Below are 6,000 nucleotides of genomic sequence, written 5' to 3' on the forward strand. Positions count from 1 at the left end.
TCAACTTCGATGTTTTACTTATAGGGCTGCAAAGCAACCTAATGGTGCCATAGAAAACACTTTTATATAAAGGAAACAGTGCACCCTCTCACGCTCACTGCATCTGCTGGGTTACCAGACAAATGGTCGAACCAATTTGGTCGAAAACCAAATGGTCGAATTTTTTTTTAATTTTTTTGGGGGGGTCCCCCACCCCCTTTTTTTCTCTAAAAACCCCTTTTTTTAAAAAACGAAAACCCAAAAAATAAATATATAAATTAAAAAAAAAATCGACCATTTGGTTGTCGACCAAACGTCATTCGACCAGTTTTCAGTCGACCAAATGACTGGACACCGATCTGCTGCTCTATCCAACCATAAGCAACCTGGAGTGTCAACTCCCAAATAAGCCTCTTATCAATATTTTACTCTATTATGGAAAACAGCCCATTAAGCTGCTGGCAGCTTTGCATCGAAGACAAATTCGGGGTTGTTTCTTTAATGGCATTTTCTTCCAACTGTTCACTTTCCAGCAAACTAGATGTTGCATCCATCTACGCCTATAGGTGGTCTACTTTCTTCCATACTGTTGGGAGTTTGTCCTATATGGATGTGACTGGAGCCTTTCTTGTTTAGTTTCCTCCGCGTTCTCTATTCATTTTCTTGATTTTCACCAGCTGCCTTCTCATCACCACACCCTGCAGCATATTTGGATGATAACAGATCTTGCTACCTGCACCCCGTAACATGAGTTTCTTGGAAGTGGACACCTACCAATACTGCCTCATGTGTCTAGGCTCGGAATGTGTGTGGGACATCTGTGCTTCCTGTGATGAGTTATGGTCCCAGGCTTTACATTGTAGTCTTGGCCGCTTGAAGGACTTACTAGGGGCTGGTTGGTTGGAGTGGTGCACTAGATCCTCATATCTGACCCCACCAAGGGTTGCCTCAATTCTGGCAAGGCTTTAACTGCTGCTTGCACTTGGGGCTTACCTTGACCTATCACTGGACCTTGGTCCAAGTGGGCAGGGACTATGGAGAGTCAGTCTGAGGGTATGATATTTTAGCTCTGTGGGTCTTTAACCAAGGTCGTCAACCCTGTCACTGTGCCTGCACCTGAGGGTCTGTCGATAAATATTACCTTGGGCTATTGTGACCAGGTCAATGATCTGACCTTGTCAAGAGGGGATAGGAACTCCTCTCAGCCTGGTGTGGGGGGCATACCATAGCCAGAGCCAGTCCTATCCCAGAGGGGGACAGTTGCAGTTTAGAGGGGCCCAATTCCTATCCCCTCCCTCCCCAAGTACCCACTTCGATCATTCCATGCCTCTTGATGCAAATGCTATGTTTTCTCTTCATGCTTCAGCCTTATGGAGAAGGCGTTAGGGAGGGCACAGCTCACCTGTGCCCCACGCCATCTGCTTTTCAGTGTCGGAGAAATATATATATATCCAAAGTTTTCTGCGCCGACTGGATGGCGTAGTTCTGAACCGCACTCCCGGAGCAAAGTACCACTTTTCAATTACACAAAAATTGTGCTCCACAGATCATACTGCAGTCCAAAAGAATTCAGTTTAAATATATATATATATATATATATGTGTGTGTGTGTGTGTATATATATATATATATATATATATATATAATGTTTTTTCTTTTTTTTCCCTGAGGTTTGTGAATCTGCTTAGGTCACATCTAGTGGTAGCCGCAGAGTATTCTTTTTGTATTCGAAACTCAAAAAGGGATGTTGACAGGGCGTGCCAGTAATACTATCCCTACTGAGAAGTCTACTGTACCCTTGGTCCTTCACGCGTCAAGATCCCTCAGATTGTTTTTTTTCCACCATACTAGTCTGACACATATCGCAGAGTTCCTTCTTCTGGCTGACGCCATTACTTATAAAAGTTTAAAGTTAGACTTAATTTCTATCCTTTCGACGACCATACACCACAAGATCTCCAGCGACTGCTTTAGAGGACAAGACCATATGTCAACGACTCCTGTCTTGATTAAATTTGTCTGTGGCCTACCGAGGCCCCATTGTGCCTTGGCCCTATACAGTAGGTGGAGTGGGGAGAGGTCCTAATCCATCTCACTTAGAGAATGCATATTTTCCCCTATACAGCCTTGTATTTCGTCAGGCTGCCATACTATGGAAAATACACCTTTTTAAATTCTGTCTGTCCTGTAACGGGACAGGAGGTTTCCCCGGAAGGATTCACGACGACTGTGTAACCTTTGCCTCCCTAGTGAGTGGGACCACTCTGAAAAACAGTGCAAGTCCTGCAACCTGTTTCGGCCAAAGACTTTAAAGCACTGCAAAAACCATGCCATGAAGGCCAAGGCCACCATTAACCTGCCAGTGTCCTATGTGATGCAGAGGGCGATCGGGACCTGATGGATTCCCGTGTGCCAGCCCCCGACGATGGAGACGACACCCTGCGGCTCAAGCACCTCCATAACGTGCCACACTAAGCACATCCTACATGGCCGACAGTTGACCACGTCGTCGACTGATAAACCACACGCAGTGTCGAAGGAAAGGTCTGAAAAATCCCTGTCCTGTGGGCCATCGTGGTTGTGATCACCAGACTACAGGCCCCCGAAACAGGTGCCAAAGTCAGTTTCCGACACTGCAACCAAATCAGGGAAGTCCTTGGGTTCCGGCGACCAGTTGTCGGCCCCCTACTAAAAAGCCCAAAATGAATGATTTAATACAAAAACATGTCGTGGACACCCTGGTCAAGGAAAAAACATCAAAATCAGTCCTCATGCCCCAAGCCTCAAAATCACAACGTTCAAAGAAAAGGGACTATTCTACCCCTAAAGACATCCTTTCATGGGCAATGCATCACAAACAGCCCCCTGCTCCAGAGCCTCCGCCTACACCTGTTCCATCAGTGTTGCCATGGACCCTGGCACAGTATGATAGGGTCATGAAGAGAATGTATAATTTTGTACATTTCTTTGATCAACACCCAGATCAACTTACCAGCCTCCACGGGGCCCCAAAAAGCAAAGCCGCTAAGAAGCAGCCTGACTCCAAAAGAACGCCCCTGGATGCAACACAAACTAATACCGCTACATAGCAAGACGTGGCTGATGACATATATTATTACGACACTCAAGGCTCCCAAGACCATGGCTCGTTAGCAGACCCCGAAGACCAAGGGGACATAGATCAGTACTATGACGACAGTGATGTATACATCATCCAATCCCCAGACCATACTAACCAACCAGTGGCTGATTCCCCTGTGGACAACCAGCTGCAGTACAATGACCTGCTCTTAAAAGCTGCAGAACACTTTAAAATTGATACCCAGGAAACTCAAGTCGATAAAAACTTTGTAGAGGACATGCTTGGGGATAAGAAATCTGCAGCACAGTTCATCCCACTGCTTCAATCTGTCCAGAGGCATATTCAGCCTGCTCTACTTACCCCCAATCTGACAAGGGCAGTCAACCCATGCATTAAAAAAATAATTTTTTAGACCAGCCCCATCAGACCCATCAGACCCATTGCACGTTAGGGGGAAGCTAAAGCCTGACTCTCTAGTAGTCGTCACCACCACAAGGAAGAGAGCCTCTGTTGAAGCCTCTCCTGACAAGGAGAGCAAGAAGATTCACACCCTAGGCAGGAAAGTAGCTTGATCTGCTGCTATCAAGTGAGGATAGCTAACAACACTACGCTACTGTCCCAAGTGGGACGAGATCGCTCAGCAAATAGACTCAGTCCAGAAACCTTGAAGACACAGCTCTTACAAACTATTGCTGAAGAGAGACAAGTAGAAAGCTGCATTCTTAAAAATCACTTGGATGCAGCAGACAATGCGGGGCGAATTATGACAGAAGGTACCCTCATAAAACTCCATGCATGGCTACGTCAATCAGGTTTCAAATTGGAGACCCAGGCCACCCTTTTGAGCATGCCCATTGAGCCCAACGCGTTATTCTGCAAAGCGGCCGAGAACGCACTGAAGAGTGCTAAGGAGGAATATGATACCCTCAAATCCCTGGGACAACTCACAAACAAACCCTTTGTGCAGAGAGGACGTTCAAATACACGCCGGTTTCGAGGACAAAACTCCCAGCAGTCCTCCAACTACAACCAGAGTTTGTCCTGGGGTTCCTCTCAAGCGCAGTCCTCCCAACAAAACTTTCAAAGGGGCTACAGAGGGTCCAGAAGTAGAAGCAGATCCTCCTCCTCAAAAGGGGGCGCAACCCCTCCTAAGCAATGACCACCCGCTACAGGTCTCCTCCCATGCTTCTCCAGTAGGTCATCTTATTTCTCACTTTTCCCACGTCGGGTACTTTTCACTGTGGCAGGCATTATTCCATACAATTAATACAAACACCAGCCAACCACCCGCCAAGACAAAGACAAACTACACAGGAAGAAAAACGCATCCTGCTAGAAGAGGTGAAACACTGATACTAAAGGACGCCATAGAAATCATCCTGGCAAACCAGGTAAACAAGGGTATTCAATGTACTTCCTTGTGCCATGGAAAGACCTAACAATGCGCCCTGTCCTAGACCTGCGCCCTGCAAACCCCTATTTTGGGCCACAAGGAATCAGCATGACAATGCTACAGGAAGTAATCCCACTGAAAGATGCATACTTTCATATTTCAATGTTCCCAGTGCACAGATTCCTGCGTGTCAAAATAGTGAATCAACACTACCAATTCAAGGTGCTACCCTTCGGCATAGCCTCCGCTCCAAGGGTATTCACCAAGGTACTAGCGGTAGTGGCAGCGCACCTGCGCAGAGAATCAATCCCAGTGTACACTTAGCTGGACATCTGGCTGATAACAGGGGAATCCCCTTAAATTTGCAGGCAAAGTACCCAAAGAACAATCAATCTTCTATTCTAATTGGGATTCTCAATCAATGAGAAAAATTAGTCTCGTTCCAAGCAAAACAAAACAGTTCTTAGCCATCATAAAAAAAGAGGGACTGGTCTTCCCGTCAGCCAAAAGAGTGCAAAACATATTGCTGCAAATACCTCAGTATCTAGCCGGTCGCCAAATAACCATACGCAAATCAATGCGCTTGTTCAGGATGATGGCTACATGCATTTACCCGGTTCCGCACGTACGGTTGCGCATGCGCCCAGTGCAAGAGTGGTTAGCGAAACAGTGGTTTTAGGCAAGCGGTCTAGTGGTTGTTTTGCTAACCCTAGTTCAAGTGGTACGCTGGTGAACAAAGGAAAATCTGTTGAAGGGAAAACTTGTTCACAACCCTACAGCGCAAGCGATTGTCACAATAGACCATCTTTTACTGGGTGAGGAGCCCATTACCTTCACCACACAGCCAATGGCCTCTGGACCCATATCACACCCCAAAATCACATAAACCTTTTGGAGCTACTCGCAGTGCTCAAAGCCCTACAAGAATTTCAAGTGCATCTGTCAAACCAAACAATACAAATGCTCACAGAAAGCACCACTGCCATGTTTTCCATAAACAAGCAGGGAGGTACACATTCTCCAAGTCTGTGCAAGCTAGTCCAGAAAATATGGAAGTGTGCACTCAAGCGGAACATGTTCCCAGTGTCGCAACATATTCCAGGGGAATTCAATTCTCTAGCATACTCACTAAACAGAGATCCTCAATCCGAAGAGCACGAGTGGCAGCTCAGAAAAAAACTTTCAGACAATATCTTTTCCCTCTGGGGCTATCCGCCGTTAGCAGCCTAAACACACAATGTCCAGACTTTGCATCCAGGTTTCCCCAACCCAAATCCAAGGGGAACACCCTGTGGATGAGCTGGTCAGGGAAATGTGCCTACGCGTTTCCCCCAACACCGGTACTGAGCAGGATAGTGAACATGATGCACCAGGAAGAAGTAACTCTAATCCTGGTTGCTCCTATGTGGGCGAGCCAACCTTGATTTCTGCATCTGCGTAAACTGACAATGTCTGATCCAATCAAACTCCCATGCCCCTTCAACATGCTCACCCAACATGGGGGGACAACGTTACGCCCACATCCTCAATCTATGAACTTCCCAGC

This window comes from Ambystoma mexicanum, chromosome 7p (assembly GCF_040938575.1).
Source record: "Ambystoma mexicanum isolate Mex_15411 chromosome 7p, UKY_AmexF1_1, whole genome shotgun sequence".
Taxonomy (NCBI): Eukaryota; Metazoa; Chordata; class Amphibia; order Caudata; family Ambystomatidae; genus Ambystoma; species Ambystoma mexicanum.